At 37.6% G+C, this 19,721-nt stretch overlaps 1 protein-coding gene across 4 annotated transcripts in view; it reads left to right on the forward strand.

Annotated features, from left to right (window-relative positions):
• Window positions 1-19,721, forward strand: part of lingo2 (leucine rich repeat and Ig domain containing 2) — a 214,769-nt gene that overhangs the window by 49,567 nt on the left and 145,481 nt on the right. For all 4 annotated transcript variants that reach the window (XR_003693595.1, XR_003693594.1, XM_028590060.1 and 1 more), the window contains exon 3: window positions 5,310-5,414. The gene's annotated coding sequence lies outside the window, so the exon portion shown is untranslated. The remainder of the gene's footprint in view (window positions 1-5,309; window positions 5,415-19,721) is intronic.

Consider the following 19,721-nt stretch of genomic DNA (forward strand, 5'->3'; position numbering starts at 1 on the left):
ATGGATAGGAGGCTGGCAGCGTCTCCACATGCACATGTAGCCAGAGATTACAAAAGTACTCACTTCCTGTACTCAAGTAGAAGTACAGATACTTGTATTAAAAAATACTCTGGTAAAAGTAGAAGGACTGATTTAACTTTTTTACTCAAGTAAAAGTAACAAAGTACAGGCTTGGAAATTTACTTCAAGTATAAAAGTAAAAGTACCCTCGCCAGGAGTCATTCTTGATGCCTACTATCTCAAACATCTCTCTCAGATAAGGCCAAGGATGATTGGGAATGTCTCGCTGCATGTCTGCCAAATCTCTGGGATTTCCATTTTCTTCATTTTCAATCATGTCGCGGTCCATACTACTATGCTAACGTTACCGCCATCAAGCCGCAGTGATGTGCCGCAAATGAATGCCGCCGAATCTGTCGAGTCGTCTTGTAGTGGTGCGTCAAGTGCAACGTATATTCCCATCCAATTAGATTGAATTTGGTATTGATGACGCGGAAAATAATGGTAACTCCACTGAAATTATTTTAAACTAAAGTAACGAGCCAATTTTGTAAAATGTAAGGAGTAGAAAGTACCGATATTAATGTTAAAAATGTAAGGAGTAAAAGTCAAAAGTTGGCACAAAAATAAATAGTAAAGTAAAAATATCATAACATAAGTACAGTAACAAAGTATTTGTACTAAATTACTTCCCATCTCTTCATGTAGCTGAGTTACACTTGTCTAATAGAGTGTCAAAATATGTAGCATGTCGTCATTTCTATCAACCACTCTAGTCAGTTGAAAATCTTATTTTACTCTGTTGGTTATGTCAATTCTTTGCATTAAAATGTAATTTACCATGAAGCAATAACGATATACTGTATGTCAAAATAATTTGAAACACCCAAGATAAAAATGTAAAGGTGTTATTGTCCCCATTGTTGAGATAGCAGATATGTTCAATTATGACCCAAAGACACAAAAGAAATCATAACATTGTACCAAGGCTCTTAGCAGTTCTCACCATAATATTAATAGCTCTATATTTTAGACATGGTAAAGGAAGATAACCATTAAATTCATTAAATCATGAATGCATTCTGTAATTCAAATTTGTCACCTAACTGCTTAATAAAAAAGCTGATATTTTAAGGGGGAGCTGCATTAGTTTGTACAAAATACAAATTTGCCATACATCTGATTATAGTAAAGGAGTTACTCCTGTATTCACTAAACATGCATCCACAACAGAATAACCAGTGCTAATGTGTGACTTTAAATTGTGAGTTCAGTCAATGCAGGAACATACTTGAACACAATGTAATGACAAGACTATTGTTGTTAATGCTCCTTTTTGTGCATGCAATTTAATTAAGCTTAGGATAAATGCAACTGGGCCTAAAAAGATCCTTTGGCATGTTTTCGTCATCAATTGAATTGGATGCACAGACTTCGACTTGCCCTTCATGTTGTGCTACATAATGAAATGGCTGCTGGGGGGTGCGGGCTGAGTAACACTGCTGCAAATGATGACTGCAACCCTGTCTTGAGTCTGGCTGAGTTCAGACCCTGAAACCCACTGAATCGAAATGTGAAATAATTCATGGTAGAGGATGTAAAGTCTTGTCATAAGTCCAACAGGGAAATGGTAGGGTACTACTACATAGGCTTACGGAAGCAAGTCGGTGATTGAAAGGGTTTATTGCACAGAACTTCTGTAGCCTGCAGGGCTAAACTGAGAGGCAAAAAAAAAAAAATACAACAGAAAGCAAATTAAAAATCCAGTTGTATTGATACGGATGAACTAAAAGTACTTTAAAGCTTGAAAATTCCACCTGTTCAACTTTAAAAAGCAGGATATTCACAGCATTGGGTATTTATGTAACAAGGACAAAAAGACAGTGAATAAGCATTGAAGTGATTTGAGCCTTTTTGACAGTGTGGCCTTTTGTTCCTGGCGAGGACAGTTGCTAGATTGAATTGATCTGACTTTAGAGCCCAATCATTTATCTTGGTCAGTAATGTCTGATCTGCTGCTGTCAAGTGGAGACAGGCTTCTTAAAGAAATAAACAGCTTGAAGAGCTAACCAGGGGTCTACTTTACCTCTCTGTCATGGCGGCAACATTTCCTTTACTACTTATGTGTTTGTTTTCTGCAAAGAAATTACCAAATGTTTCAATATTAAAATGTTTAGAGCTGAAACAATTAGTCAATTAATGGGATAGTTGATCGACAGAAAAATAACCCACAACTATATTAATAATACATTGGTCGTTTGTCATTTTTCAAGCCAACATGGTCAGCAAACATTCTCAAATAATGATCAATTGTGAGAATTTGCTGTATTTCTTTCTTATATTTGATGGTTGACTGAATATTTTAAAGTTGTATACCATTGGTCAAACAAAATAAGCTATTTGATGATATTACCTGAAAGGGATGGACATTTTTCACTATTTCTATCCATCAATTAATCTGGAACATAATTGGCCAGTTAAAAGATAATGAAAATAAATGTGTTAAAAATGTTTTAAAACAGATTCTATGATCATGTTCCCCTGTGATTTTGGTTCCTATTGAAGAAAACTTCTTAGCCAAAATAATTTTCAATTAATTTGTATTGCAGTTATAATATTTAGCAGTCTTAATCTTCAATCAATTTAAGCACAAAGACACTAGTATTGTAGGTTACAAGATCAAATGGGGAAAATAAATAAGTAAATGCTCCATTACTTTTCTCCAGCGGCAACAGAAGGCTGTTTGGTCCTGCAGCCCTATTTTCCTCGGAGATTTTCCCTTTAGTTCACCTCTCTCCAAGGACCCCCCTAGAAAAAAAATAAAAATGTAAAGATTCCATTGGCACAGTTGCAGCTTAGCAATGTCACTCCAATTTGGAAGGCTGTTAGCTGATCCTTTTGACCGTGTCTTCTACTACCTGGGCCATTTCTAAGCCACAGATGATAATCCTCAAGGGGCCCTCATTAAGTCTTTGCTCCAATTAAGCCACACTCATTTTGCCGCAGCACAATTGCTCTGTACCACGGTGCACAAATCCTTCAACAGTGGATTAGGTTGATTAGTGGGTGGGATGAAAATAGCAGTATTGGTAAGTCAGTGGAAGAGGTGAGCATTTCTTAGGTGTCAGCAGCCACTGCTCACTGCATCAAACAATTTGAGTTCAAGGAAACTATATTGCATGTGAAATTATATTAAATTTTGAGCCACAGTAGATATGGCCTATTTAAGTGGCTCAAATGTGGCTTAGCAAGTGGAATCACTGAGCAAGTTGGTACTGCTGAACTTTGATATAGTGAGTAAATTCCTGCTGGCATTAAGTCTTTTAAGACCTACATTTTTTCTTATCCTTATCCTCATCCTTTCATAATCTGTTACGAATCCAGTTGCAGTGGTTGGATATGTTTCTTTGATAAAAATCTCTTGGCTTGTAATATTGCCATTACTATAAATTGTCACACTAATATCAATGGCGTTATATGTGAAAGAGTGAAGGTATGTACAGTGTTTAGTAATGAAAAAACAACACAGTAACACACAAACGCAAAAACTGACAATATTTTAAAGGGTCTTTAAGCTAATGTATGTACATAATAAAGAAAATAAAAAAGTGATAATCAGCACAAAGAATATTCATAGGTTTTACTAGTATAATCTTCAACAGAACTAATACTTGATGTGCGGACACTTATGATTTGAAAGTGACATCAAAGCTATTGCCCCACTCAGCACTACAATGTGCATTATGAAATACTAGTTTCTGCCTTGTCATGTGTTTTGAGTTGCCTAGTCGTCAAACTCTACCAGTCAAAGGAATGGATTTTATTGATGAGCTTTCAAAACCCAGTGAACACATCATTTTGAAGCATGAATGGTGCTAGCATAAGTTCTGGCAGGCCACGTCGTCAATAACAGCACCCTGATGAGGTGATGGCCAGCAGATCTGACCGCCTGTACGCTTACTGAAATACCTTTCAGCAATCATATGTGTTAAAATTCTACCCATCATCTACCCCATCACCGTGCTACCTTTAAATGGCCACATTCATTAATATCCAAATTGTTTTAGTATACAGCATATTATGCTTTTACTATCATTGCCATTAATTTTGGTTGATCACTAAACCTTAGCTTTCTAAACCGTGGTATTTTTTTTTTTTTTTTTTTTTTTTTTTACTGCCTAAGCAAATTAAATTCTTAAACACAAATATGTACAATAATAGCACATTATCACTTCAACTTAATTGCATTGACTTGTTTATACACATTTTAGTTGTTGTGTAGTTTTGGCATCCTAAGCGTATTTTTACAGACCATGAGTGCAGCCCGTTGGTAAGATATACTGAGTGACAAGAACAAGTAAAACGTTGTTTCACATATGCTGTGGATACTTTGCAATCAGTTATCAGTTTAATTCTAGCTGCTTTACGGTCGACTGAACGTGCTGCTCTCTCCCGCTCAATGAACAAGGCTGTCAACCCAGAGAACCACAGTGAGCACAGGCAGATTAACCAAGCAGTACTGGTGATTGGTTTAATGGAAAGGAGTGTAATGTTTGCTCAAAATGTATCTGTTGGATGTCACTATGCTCTTCTGTGAAATAGGCTTAAAATGTCTTAAAGGTTGTTTGGTTTCAAGTGTTGCCTTTTAAACTGTTGTTCATGTGCATTTGTAGTAGATAACTTTATTGTCCCTGTGGGGCAGTTGGGTTTGCGGCACAATCGCAAGGCACTTTATAACAAGACATCAGTCATAATACAAACAAATAATTATTATATCAGACACCGACAAACAAAAAATGAAGAATATACATCACACACTACAATACACTATACACCCTTGGGTATGGTCAGACCAGCTGGACGACTAGCTTATTCTGACTGATTTAAGGCTTTTATGGCTTGTGGACATTTCAACAATGTGTCAGTCAGTCAGTAAGGGAAAGCCACTGTCCAAGTCTGCACCAATAAGTTAAATGGCATGAGCCCTGCAAATGCTACTCCCTTGTCTTCCCCGACTCAAATGATGGTGTAATGAGCCATGCTCTGGCAGCTGTTAAGGCAGAGAAATGATCAAGTTGAACAAGCAAGGCAAATTCTTTGCTTGCTTGGTTTACTTGGATTCTGTGCATATGTCATACAGGTCTTTTCTTGCCTACTATCGTGGTGTGGTTTATTTACAGTAATGTTCTTCCTTGGACTGACATTTCTTCAAGGATGTTTATCCTGGATCACTGGGCATTTGTGTTGGCTAAGTCGTGAGCTCCCTCTCCATGTCTGCTCTTATTTGTGTTTCTTTTGTTTTCTTTCAGACCCTGGAGTAAGTGACCTGTGAATAGAGTTGCACTGGAAGTTTTCTAAAGGACTTCCTTGCTTCTGTAACGGTGTATGAACATCTGACATTGGGAGCCCAGCAGGTATGTCAAAATTAATTAATATCTTCTGGTAATTAGAGATGATATTGCCTTTTTTATTTCAGTTCTTAAGTCAGGTTTAGATTTAAAGGTCAGTTTTGAATATTGAGAAGTTTAAATAAATATAGCCAGAAAATCCACACCAACCACGGCATTCTGATTCCAGAATTTGCACATATCCACACAAACTGTATATGACATGATCTATGTATAACTTATCTAAACATAATTGAAAGGTTGTTTACATAGAAAAACAAAACAAAAAAAAGAGTGTATCCCTGTGAGTCACAGCTGAACTAACTGCCATAGTTTTAAATGAAAGATATGACGCGTGGCTGATAACTAACCAGCCATGAGAAGTTATTGACTCTTTTTGACTCTGCTGGAAAGGCAGAGACTCTGGTGGAGCATTGACAGTCACTAGAAGCACATGGATGGCCCTTTGAGAGAGTCTGTGTCGGTACCTGTGTTGCAGCTGGCCGAGCAGCTCTACTAAGAGAGGCTCTTCGGTGTGGGTGTAAAAAAAAAAGTAGATTTATACACACAATACACATTTTTGTTGTAAAATCCAACTGTATTATCATCACATGCCAACAAGAATCCATGTGAATATGTGTACAGGGAATAAAACAATAACTTAGCGTGTCGTTCCTTCTACAATTACTTTAGCTTTGAGACACTGAAAGTACGTCACAAAGCGAAGTTCAGCCCTGGTCTTGGAACTGTCACCTTTTTCATCCCACTGGAGTTTGCCGGCCTGAACAGCAAGTCATGTGTATTTAAAAATGGATATTCAGCTAGTAAGCCTTATTATATTGGGCCATCTGTTGTTGTTGAATAAATGCTTGGGTCCCATGAAAGTGAAAGCCCACTTACACCTAGTTTATAATATATCACAGATAATTAACATGTTTGTTATCTTCAACTTTCACTTAAATTAGATCTTCAGCATGGCACGGCCTGGAATTTATTTAACACATGTGGTAAACAGTTCGATTGAGATATTCGTACAGTGGCTATACAATTAATATGGTGAGCACTGTGGAGTAATATATTTACTACTCTTCATGGTCAGACTCTGCACCACCATGTCTTCATTTTTGGAAAAGGCACTGCAGCAAGTGTGAAGAAAGAAAACGTTTTTGGTGGTACTGTTTACTAGGATTTTTCTATTTACTGAAAGTATAGACATAGATAGGCCTTCTTGTCTTTCCAGATGTTTATAGTATCTCAAATAGTCAATCAAATTACTTTGGGAATTCCACATCCCTAATAAACATTTGCCTTTCTAAGAGTTTGGGTTGCTAATGGTCACCAAGGAATGCTAAGTTTTTTGAAAACAGATCAAAACAGGCACATCCAGGATGGTGATATATTGCTTGCTCCGTGGGCAGGCCTGTCTTACCTTAGTAGTTATATGCTGTAAAGAAAAATAAGTAGGACAAAGGGGAAAAAATTGTTTACCTAACTGAATCACCGGCCCCAACGTCACAACCCTAAAGCTTAGAGGCATCAAAGTGACATTTTCTTACCAAAGGGCAGGGATGACACATAATGACAAGGAGGGTGTCAGACACATTTTGCCAACATGCCTGGTCTCAGATGCCAATGCTGCATGTTTCTGCTCATACCTAATAGGTTTTTCGCCATTTGCTTTTCACGTCACTTTTTTCAACAAATGCACCCAGGGAAAATGTGGCAAGAAAGACTGGGACCGGTTAAAAATTAATGTGATCACGTCAGGGAAGGGACTGTGCTGAACGACATGTGGAAACAAAATGTGTCTCTCACTGAACTGCCTTGCTGCCGTGAGGCATAACACAATTAGACTTTAGATTGTTTTTTTCTCTCCCTCTTCCCATCTGATTTCTGCTCTTGCTAGGCTATTCTTTCATCTGCTTTATTCCTCTCTATTGTCATAATGTAGCAGACCCTGAGTGCTGTCACAGATCACTGGTACAGCTTATCAGTGAAGTGGTGCTGCTTCAAATTGGGTCCCTTAATTTAGTCTCTCCACATTCATTCTCGGGATTACACTTTCAGGGGAAAAGGCTGCAGTAGTGGAGAGGACAGATATACATACTCTAGGTAGAACAATCTAGAGTAGTACATGGAAATCTCATGTAGAGTTTAGGAACTGAGAGAAGTAAGAAAAGTGTGTTTGCATTTCTAAATGTTAAAGCAGCTCTCTGCTTTTGGAAACGACTGCCCTGATCAATCCTTAGCAGACAAATGGAAGAAAAGTTAAACTGCAGGAAAAATGTAACCCATTCTGGAAATATTAGTTAAAGCTCATTTTACATACAGTATCTTCTGTTCAACAACAAACAACAGATTATTAGCAAGTGCAGTACATTGCAACTGTAGTTTATCTCCATTTATTGTAGTTATTATAATTATATATTTAAGTAATATGATTTACATAAATTAAACAAATGATGGTCACCCATTTTTAAGGAAACTTGTTTAAAATTGCAGAGCATATGTTTACACGTTGTTGCAGCTGTCGGCTCTGCAATACTTTCCTTCATTTAAAAGCTGCCTAGATGCTGATGGGCCAGTTTCACTATGACCAGAGCAGCTGTCTCCAACTTCACATTTCAGACTGTTTTTAGGCATTACTCATGGATGTGACAGTTGAAACAATATTCATCTGTGGCAGCACTTTACTGGAACAAATGTAAAGGCATGATTAAGCCATTAAGGCCACATCTGCCAGCCTAATTCCTTTTTAATATGTAGAGCACTCTGCTGTATATTGCTACAGTGGATGTGACATTTTAATTAAGCAAGGGCTGTACAAATGTTTACCACAAGGTTGCATGTGGAGAATAGTAACCAGTGGTCCATACTGGCTACCACTGTCAAACCAGCACACCCCAGAAATCCCACAGAACTCCATACTATCATTGCAGTAATCGGCGTCACATACTGAACACAAAGAAAGATAAAAGGCAACCGAAATTAATTTCCATCTGTTCTAGTTGATTATAAGGCTTTCATTCCAGTAAAACCAGTATAATGTTATGGCATACTTGGACAGCCGGGCTTGTCACACCAGTACATTTACATTTATTTTTTCATACTTTTTCCCATGGTAAATCCCTCTTGAGATTTTCTTTTATTAATTCTGCTGTTGACTGGAAATAGAACACAAAATGCCAACAAGCACAGATGGAAACCATGAATGATGGTGGTAAATACTGTATATGTGTTTAACTAAATTATTTCTGGTTTGCATGAATAATTCCTCATTCATTCCATGTGCAAAGCTTCTAATTTATGTACAGATTGATGAGATTGATGATAGAAGAACTTACTCTAGGATGAATTTAACTCAATATCTGTATCGTTTATTTCCCATCAAAAGACGAAAGAAGAAGAGATCAGCCTGTTAAATTTAATAAAATGACTTAAATACATCAGCATATCTGTGTATTTATTTTCATGACCCTAAAAGCATTATAGATATAAATGGGTCGTTTAGCCAGATATTTTGCATCATAATGGACAGCGTATTTTTAAACTCAAAAGGTGTCATATACATCAGTATATTCATCTGAGTCAAACGTACACATGAAAAGAGTGCATCAGTCCTCATCAGAGAGTTGCTGGTTTGAATTGCAAGAAGTGCTAGTACAGTAATACAGTATGTGAACTGCATATTTTGTCTGAAGTGAACAACAGATGCTGTTTGATAATACAAGGAGGAAGAGTCTGACTGTACTGAGCTGCGCTCCAGTACATATACTGTACTGTACTGTAACTGTGACAGAAGGATTTCGCAGCACGGAATTGCTGCAACACAGATAATATATGAATCCTTGTGTAATGTTTTACAGTCATTGTATCTTAGCACCCTGGTGTAGCTAAGATGTTAGAGTATCAAGCATATTTACAGTTTCATATTTACTAGTTGAAGTTAAGTGAATGTGATATTTCATGATGGTAGGGTTCATGAATATGTATGTGCAGCTGAGGAACTGCTTCAGTTAACAGCAAACTCTCTGCACAGCTTTCACGCTCTGCACCGCCTTAGCACATGACTTGGCATTATGATAATACATTATTATTATGTCATTGTAATGATACAAATTATCCTGTGACATTCAACAGAATCTCATGAATTGGTTTGAAGAAATGTCTGTGTGTTGGAATGAGGGGAAGAAAAAAATAGACACAATTCAGTCAGCAAAAGCACTGAGCATTGGTAGCATGCAATTATAATCGACTGGGGGATTTTTTAGGATTGTGAAAAAGCATTCTAGGCACATCCTTGTCAAAGCACAGTTTGACTAGTATCGTGAGTGGGATGTGGCAAACAAATAGGCAGACGGATGAGGACTGTGGAGATGTCTGTTCTGACTGATGTTGCAAAGCCAAAGCAGAGAAAAGCAGTCAGCACTGTGGACAGCTCCGTTCTGTGTCGTGTTCTCCTCAGGACCTTGGACAGCTCTCCAGGGATCTGACCACAGTCATACACAGTTTGTCTACACAGTGTATCTACTGAACAAAGACCTCCGTATTTCTGTTCTTTTTCTGTACTTCACTTCACATGTCCACTGTACTTATTGTTTTAGAAACTGGCAATTTCAGATGAACTACAATTCCAAGTAATCTGAAGGCTGTTTTATGAACAAGATGAATGGGTCAGTTAGCAAACTTTGTGCTTCACTGGTTTAGCTGTTTTTCTGGACTCATTAACTCACTATTATGTGATGTAACCATGGTAACCTATTACTAAACTGTTCCAAAACCTGTTAAGTTCTGCCAAGTGGTCAATTTGTCTGGGGATATGTTATAATAGGAGCCTAACTTGGTTGCGGTTTTAGAATAAACTGAAAAATCTAACAATCTGTAGATTTAATTAATTAATAGGGAGATGTCTGCAGTGTATGTCCTGAGTTTAAAATACCTACTATTACTAGTTTTGCCTTTTTTACTCACATTTTAATATTGAAAGCATAAACACACATTTTACACAATAGCAAAAATAGTTATTACTGAAATAAGCAATGTAGGTTCAGGATATACCAGCCACATTTAACCACTCCCTAAAATGCTATATAAACGTGCACTAGCTATGTATAATTTTAATACTTCACATCAATTTGGGAGAATAGATTTTGCAGGTCTGATAAAAGTAAAAGAGACCAAACCAAAAAATACTGAACTCTCTATATCAGAGGTGACACTCCCCCCAGCAACAAGCTGACATTATTTTCATGCCACAGCTATAAACAGGGTTTCTAACAAAAGAAGCTAGTTAATCATTTTTTCAATAGATGTTCACTGTTGCAAACTAACTGTGCTTAGAAAAATAATGAGAAAAATAAAGCAGGTCTCCCAACAGTGACTGGTTCAATGTAAACTAATGCTTTTATATTTGACTGCTGCAGCTGTGACGAGCATCAGGTCAACATCATGAATAGAAAATAATTTTATAGCTTTAGTGCGACAGAAAAATATTTCATCTTATACTGAACTGACTCATCCTGTGATATCCATGTTCTATTTATTACAAATAACAACCTTACAATGTGAATACAATCATACCTTGATTGGGACAATCATGTAGTTGAAAGAGCACATCACATCTGCTGTGAGACGGGTTATGCAGGAAAACCTGTTAAGTTTAATAAAGGCAGCAATGGCTTTGTGTGACAGGTTCCTGTATTATTTTGCAGTTTCTATTGTTTTTTTATTCATACACTTATTTCAGAATATAGTTATTGGAGAGTAACTCTAGAATTCTTAGTGACAGAAAAGTAATCAAGTCACTGCATTATGTTTTTGCTAAATCTTGACATGCTTTTGCTTCCGTTCTGCAAATCAACATGACTATCCTTTTTCACACAGACCCTTAACATGGGCTTACTAAGTCATCCTGCATAGTTTGGAAGGTTCTAATGGCGATTCCTACATAAAAAAAAAAACTTCTCACCAGAGAGCTGTAGCACAAAAGTACAGGAGTCAAGATGTGTATACCCAGGTTTTTCAAAGCCTGAAAAGTTATGAGTTATGAGGTTTAGAAAATAAATGCATTTTAAAAATATCTCTAACCATTCCTAAGATTTTTAAAGGGAATGTAGCTTGAATGTTTTGTTCTTCTTTTGCTTTCACTATCTCAATGTAAGCAGCAGTATTATTTTTTTCTTTTCTTTTTTCTTTTGATGTTGTGGATTAATGAAAGTTTGAGTACTTTGAAAAATAATAGAGGATAACACCTGTTTTGGTTATTTCCTGTGAGAAGTTTTCAGCCAATAATATATTTCCTACCTTCAGATGCTTTTGTCTTGCAGAAAACAGACTGCTTTTTTTCACTAACAAGACACATTATTTTGAAGTCAGTCATTAGATGTCTTAATGGTGAAGCTAATTTACCTTGTTCAATTCAGACCTCTGTTGCTTCTCCTCTCTCTTTGCAATGTTGCTTACTTTTTGTCAACAAAGAACAAGAGTTCTGAAGAATGGAACTGCTTTTGTTCCAACTGTTATAATTACAGCATTATCATAATAGCCATTTGGAATCAAACCAAGAAGGAACCCTTTCAGATTTATGGCGGCAATTTGGTTTATGTTGGCAATAAAAAGTAAAATTACACCAGCTGAATCCTAAAAGCTAAAAATGCTAAATCCTTTCAAAAACAGTGAAGTGAATGGATCTTTGTTAGTTAAAATCTCTAGCAACTGTAAAGGCTATATTGTATCCAAGACACAGTGATCTGCTGGTGTGGTTATTAGTGTTAGGCTTCAGGTTAGGTCTCCTTCCTCTATTTATGTCCTGGCCATTTTTACTGGACTTCAGTCATCACATAACCAGAAAAACTGTTCCGCCCATTGAAATTTCACATCCTGAGCAGCCCTTCCCCTGAAACTGTTTGTGTTACTAAGATTCCAATCTTCCTCAAGGCCCTTCAGTGCACAATTATTTTACCATATGTAGGGCTTTAAAATATATATTCATTGTACACCTGGTCTTCAGAATGATCTAATAATCTTAAAAAGTAAACTGTGATCTAAATTCCACTCTGCACATTCATGTTCATGAATGCTGAAAATGGTGGATGAGAGTTTCCATCCTCCTTTGACTATAACACGTCAAGGCATCAATCTGTTCTGTTCTCATCTTCATTACAGAAGGCTGTTTTCACACCTTCTGTTTTTTTTGTTTGTTTTTTTTGGCTAAATCTGATTCGTGCACACAGTTTTTCCTCTCTTCTCTTTTCATTGTTGGATCTATCTGTGAATTTCAGATGCTCTTAACCTGCCTTTTTAATGGAAATTCAGTGCATTCCGGCTCCTCCTACCTTGTTCCCATGAATGACTGGAGTACCAAAAAGACCTTTTGTTGCCTGCCTCTTTACATTTACTTAATTCTTCTCTAATAATTATATACAATCCATTATTGACCTGTTCTACACTGATTTTTTAATTGAGCATGCCATTGCTGCTGGAGATTGAGCTTTAAAACAATGAGTATGGTTGCCTGGCACTTTTTTTATTAAAACCGGTCAAGTTAGGCTGATCCTGTGACTTTGGTTGAGATAGGCACTGACAAGACTGTCACTGTTCATTTGAATAAAACAAGGTCAACAAGACATAACATTCAGTGCAGAAAGACAGTGCAGCACATATAATGCATAGTGGTCTATACTGTACATTTTACCGCATTGAGACTGAATTGAAGTGAATAGTTATAGTTGTACTAGAGCTAAAACAATTTTTCAATATTTCAAGTATAAGACTGACCAATAATCAATTTACAATCATTTTGATAATTGAATAACCAAATTTTAAGGCAAAATGCCCAAAATCACTGATTCCGGTTTCATAAATGTGAATGTTTTCTGGTTTTTGTAGTCCTCTCTATGGTAATAAACTGAATATGGGTTTTGTGCTGTTGGTTGGACAAAGCTAGCAATCTTGAGCTCTGGGAAACTGTGATGGACATTTGTCACTATTTTGATAAACTAAATGATAAATTTAGAATATAAAAAAATCTAATAAATAACTAATGATGAAATGAGTCTTATCTTCGGCTGATGCAGTGGCACAGATTATTTGGCCTCTTTTGATGTTTCTGACCCTTATTTTTAAGCACTGCTAATTGGCTTTTATCCAAACATGATCCAACTAGTTGTGTTTGCAATTGTGATTACGGTAATTGTGTATTTTATGAGGTGTTTACATTATTTTATGTGCCCCCTGCATCAATGTACTGTAGCTAATGGGGGTATGCATCAGATGGCAGGCAGATATAAACTCAGGACTTTATAACCTTCATATTTATGCTACATTTAGTGCTAGCTGTATTATTATAGCGCATGCTTCTATCCCCTTCGGTGGCCTTTTCTCTGCGGGTTAATCAGAGCACTGCAGTAGACAAATGGTGAAGATGAGCACGCCCCCTTGTAAAGAAAAAACATTCAATCTCTTCTTATTGTGACTCTTGAACGCCCCTTCGAGGGCTTATTTCTTAAACTGTCTGCTCAATAACTCAATTCTACTCTTATCTCGGGGACAAGGAAGCGATTTAGAGTGAGGTGGGAGAGCTTTCTCTCATTCGCTGTTGGATGTATCCCACAGGCTGTGAAGACTGTACTGAATTACGGAGGACCCCCATCAATGATGTCTTTGAGAGATTACCATGAAGATGGGCGTTAATAACATGGCACAGTATGTGACAACGGATGGTTTATTGATAGGTGCTACAGAGGCATTTGCAACACAAGGTGGTGGTGACGAATTGTTCCACAGATAGGACCACATAGATAGCTTGTGAATGGAAGAGATGGGTCTATTTGCCACATTGATTTTCTTTATACTTTTGCAATAAAAACAAGTCTGGTCTGATTTCCACAATTACTGAAATAAAGGAAAGTAAGTACAGGAGTAGAAAATTGCTTTGATGTCAATACTATCCTCTTATACAATCTAAATGGTCCTGATTTTTATTCTTATTCTGTGGATAGTGTCTTAAAGCTGCAGTAGGTAACATGGATGGAATAGCTAATTCAGAAGTAATTGAAGTATGTCAAAATGTTTGCTGGCAAAAGTTATATGGGATAATATGTCTTGATTCTGAAAATGGTGCTATTCTCCTTGTCTAAATAGAATGTGTGGAAACTAGGGCTGGGACGATTTGTCGACGTAGTCGACGTCATCGATTACGTAAATGCGTCGACACAAATAATTTGCGCTGACGCGTCACTAAATATATTAAATAAATAAAACTTGCGTGCAAATTAATTAATGCTATGCAGAACTAATATAATGCGGAACTACTGTTAGATACGTGGGTTCTAGGGACACTTAATCTGTAGCTACGCCTTAGCTCTGAAGCTACCCGAGTTCCGGCTACATGCAGTTTTTTGTCAGGTCAACGGTCCAGTGAGTGAGTCAGAGATAGCAACACGAAAGGACGAGCATGGCGAGTGGTGGCGACCCACAAGAGTTAGAGGACCTGCCAGCCTCTTTAAGATCGCAAGTTTGGGAAAACTTCGAGACAGTATGGCTGCAGCCTGGAGCCTCCTGTGTCATGCCTTCTCGTTTCACGCCGTCCCCACCTCAAAAACTTCGGTCTTCGGGTCAGTTCCAGTAGTAGCCTACAGGTGAGAGAGTGGTGGATAAGAAGAGGACTGTGTGTCGCCGTTGTTCAGCAGTTGTTGGGTATGTGAGTGGAAATACATCTAACATGATAACGCATAACCGACGCCATCACCCAGATGTGCCATTCACTGGAACGAGACAAATAAACAGTCCAACTTCTCCTCCCTACAGTGCTTAACCAGCCTTTAGATACAAATAATTAAAGTTAAATTAAAGGGAGAAGAGCTTGGATGTTAAACAAGAGCTTATTCATTATTTTACCTACTGTTAAAAAAAGCAAATACAGGTTAATCTTTCATACACTTCTTTTTGCACTTGCTGTGTTTACTTTAAGTTTTTACTTTTGTATTCCTCCTGAAAGTGACTTTATTTTGTTGTTGGATTGATAGCCTACATCTGGCTTCAGGTTGCAATACAAATTAATTTTACTTGAACTGCACTGTTCCTGTAAAATGTTAACCGTAAACTGTTAAACTATTTTAATAAATAGAAATTTGAACCTTATTGACATTTGTTTTGTGTAAATTGTTAATAATTGAGCAATGGGAAAATAATCGCTAATTGAAAAATGAATCGTTAGATTAATTGAAAAATGTATTGTTAGATTGGTCGACTAATCAAAAAAATAATCGCTAGATTAATCGTTTAAAAAATAATCGTTTGGGACAGCCCTAGTGGAAACCCATCCGTGCAATGAGACTGCTGAGTTAGAAGACATCTTTGACTTTGAAGCGATCTTATGTTGGTGGATGGCGTGGCTTATGTAATACTCCTAGATATACAATACATTTATTTATTCGTTATTCCCTTATGCACAGCCACGTAGGTTCTGCACAGTCTAAACTGTTTGGACAGACTGATCTCATGAAATGGCGTATGTGTGACACCCCAATTTGTGTGGCATTATTGCCGTGTTATCAAGATGGATACTCTCTTTTTAGCGAGTATATCAGCGCCGTTTGGCCTACATTGACTTACATTACCTTGCGATTGCGTGTGAATTAACGCCGTCGGGGTGGTGGATGGGTAAAACACAGGACTTTCACCCAGGAGACCGGGGATTGCGTCCAGCGTGTCATGGTACCTAAACTCTACCGTCGCTTTCTTCTTTCGCTAAAGCCATCCCCGTTATTCTTTTCCTAAACCCAACCCAACATGTGACATTTCCTAAACTCAACCGTCGCTTTCTTCTCGCGATAACAAGCCACATGGCGTATATGGTTACGTCCGCTGTATACAGCGTTTACATACACGTGGATCTGTATACTGCGTAGACATACATGCACATAGCTCAAAATGCGTACAGATAACACGCCACTTGGCTTAAGAAAGTGGCCGTGTATGTTTATGCGAAGTCATGATATCACGTTGGTTTGGCATATAAATCCCTCAGCAATGTATTTTACAAGCCTGGTGAGTGCACCATCTATTGTGAATAATTTTGTTGAGGTTTGGCCTTTAACAATAAAGCTAATTGTTCCTATCACTTCTGGCTTAAAATTAAGCAATATCTGTTCAGCACCTCTTGTCAGTCTTGTCTTTGTGTGGTAAACTATGCCAAGCTTTGCTGTCTTTCCTTTTCTGTAATCCTCTTACAAGCCCTATGATTTACCCTCTGACCCCTTCAAGGGCTCCCACCCTTAGTGATGGGAACCACTGCACTAGGCCATCATGACATCCATCTACTACATGTGGCTCTCCAGGTTCCATTTTGAAAAAGAGACATTTTATGAGTTCCATAAATACTACTTTTTATCTTTCATGCTGTATATTGTATGTTAGATCCACCAGATACTCCAACATGTTGCGGGAAAACAAATCCACCAATCAAATAATAATAACAATATTGATGATAATGATACATTCTGTCAAAAGATATTTTATTTGTCATGTTAATATCTTATTATACAGAGAAAGTATATTTAGGATATGTTTTTGATATCAATATTTTATAATACTTAACTAACCAATTGCATGCAGAAAAAAATGTAATCATTTTAGCTCAATAGATTTCTTCTCTCAAGAGGACACAAAGCACTACTTCAGCAACAGGACACAATGATGTGATTAGGTATTCTTGGGAAAAGAAGAACATGTTTACACTAATCCATCCTGACTGCAGATATTTGTGCTCCTGTTTCCCTCAGTTCTTCCTTTATTTGAAGTTTTTCTGTGCCTCGTCCTGTTCTCAATTTATTCCTCCAGTTATTTATTTATTCATTTCCTCATTTTTTTCTGCACTTATAGGTCTGGAATTTGTATGAGACACGTTATTTGCATTAGTGGCTGTGCAGAATAAAAATGTAACTCCATTATCTGGTGGGTCTGGTTCGCCCTTGTTTGTTCCCTGCCCTTTATTGCTTTTGCTCCCTATTTGACATTATTTGGCCAACTTGTTTGTTGTCATACCCAGTTTGTTCCCTCTGTGTTTGTCTGCTTTTGTATTTGTCTTAATGTTTACAGAGCAAAGATGTATTTGTTCTTTCTTGTTTGCTGTTGCTGTTTAGTGAGGAGGCTTTTCTTCTGTACTTGTAGAGACCAAACCAGAAAGAAAAGCTGTGCCCAACATGTTCAGCTGCTCATTTTATATAGAGTTCCATTGAGAGGCTCATATTAACTCATAGCTCTTCTACCGAAGGTGGACACAATAACAGCCAAACATGTGCAGTATAATGTAATACAATAGTTGGTCATTAAATACTACCTTTGATAAGCTTATACATTTCAAATTTAGTTGAATCGTGACTGTTTATTCATCTTTTTAGACGTATGGTAGTAGATGTTTATAATGTAGGGTGTATCAGTTATATCAAAATACTGTGGGGAAAAATAAACATAAAATGTTCTCAAAGCCAAAGGTGAAATTTTCATATAAAACCAAAAAATTCACATTGATACAAAACAGAGAAAAGCAGAAAATCCTCACAATAAACATGCAGTATGTTTGGCATTTTCGCTTGATAAATGACAATTTGACAGGACTGATAAACAATTAAAATGTGACTGTAAATACATTTTACTATTTTACTATTTATTCTCTTTACTTATATGTATTTCTTGTTTGTTTATCTGTGTCTTCTACTTTTCCTACTATCCCTTACTACTGCAATAGTGTGAATTTCCCCATTGTGGGATTAAAATAAAGGATTTTGAATCTTGAAAATATATTTCAGTACATATGCACAGTCCACAAACACATGTTTATGTCTCCACCAGGAAAATTCTCCCCACAATGTTATAAATCCAGTTTTCAAATTCCAAACTACACAAAGGGACCATAATGATTCCTATTTAGTTGTTTATACTGTCCCAGCCCCCTGTGGAGCCACAAAGGTTAAGAACATACTGAGCAAAATGTTGGTGTGCAAGCATTAAAACCAGACAGGGCTTGTCCTACTCTGAACCAACTAAGAGGTCATGTTTATATAAAAACCTCCATGTGGGGAGGGGTGAGGCGGGGCGTCACATTAACACAGAAATGCCAGGCCTCTCTGGTAATAAGAGAAAGCTCTATGGTAGCAATGACCAGTCTGACATCCACCATACGCCCCCGACCTTTGACTTTATGCAGTCTTTTCATGTCATTATCTGGGTCATGGAAATACAAATGTCAAGTATTTCCACATGAGAATAGTTGTGATTTGAACCCTGGGGACAAACAGGGCCCTTTGTTTCTTTTAATCTCAGCTTTGCCTCATTTTCTGATCTCTCATTCCCTCTCTTTCTCATTCCTCCCCTTTCTCGTGACTTCTTCTCTTCTTCTCCCTCTCATTCCCTCTTTCTTTTTCTATCTCTCTCCCCCCGTCTCTGCACTGTGGCACACAGGACCTGTCCAGTAGTTTGTAGAGAGCATTGTGGTAACGTTGTGTGGCAGTTGCTGAGGACAATGGCCGCCGGGTGTTTTGTGATGTAATGATCCCTGCCATCGCCTCTCACCCCCCTCCGGTCAGTTTAGGGGAGTATGGGATGGAAGGTAAAGGGCCAAGTGCAAACACACATAAGGAAGAGCTGTGCAGGGAAACAGCATCCAAACGGAGACAAGCTTGGGACTGGATAATTGCCGGCTCAGATATGGTGGAAGAAAATTAGCCAGTCAAGTGAAGTATATAGATTCTCCCTTTCCTCAACAACTACTGCTGAGGTGCACTTGGACGAAGCACCCAGCCTCCATATCTCCGGTGAAGCTGCTCAGTGGTGAGCTGCAGAAGACGGTGGCTGCTCTGCGAAGCACTCATGTGTGAATGTGTTTAACCAGATGAGAGAATTAGATGACAGCATCATTTCAGCATTGCTTTTGTCTATAGATAGAAAGCAAAACACATTCACTAGTTCTAACTTCTTAAATGTTGTTCTATAACTATAGAACTCTATTAAATCTACTTGTGTTATGGTATGTTTTTCAACTTGGGCTTCAGGACATTTTATTTTTTTTTTTTCAAAATAATCAGCAGTCATTAGTTGCAGCTCTACCTTCTTCTATACATATTTAAATGGGAGAGATACATGGCCTCATTGATGTGTGAGCAGAAAATAACTTGATGTCAGGTGAATATTGCCAGGAGGGTATTAGACAAGGGGTGCTCAGCTTTTATTCTTTTCCCAGTTTGCACTCGTCTGTACAATGCTCTCATTTCTTTCCTGCAGATGTCATTCTTTCGTTGAAGCAGTGGTAAACAACCCCACTTTGATGGCTAAAGC

The sequence above is a fragment of the Perca flavescens genome, chromosome 10 (genome assembly GCF_004354835.1).
Source record: "Perca flavescens isolate YP-PL-M2 chromosome 10, PFLA_1.0, whole genome shotgun sequence".
NCBI classification, from domain to species: domain Eukaryota; kingdom Metazoa; phylum Chordata; class Actinopteri; order Perciformes; family Percidae; genus Perca; species Perca flavescens.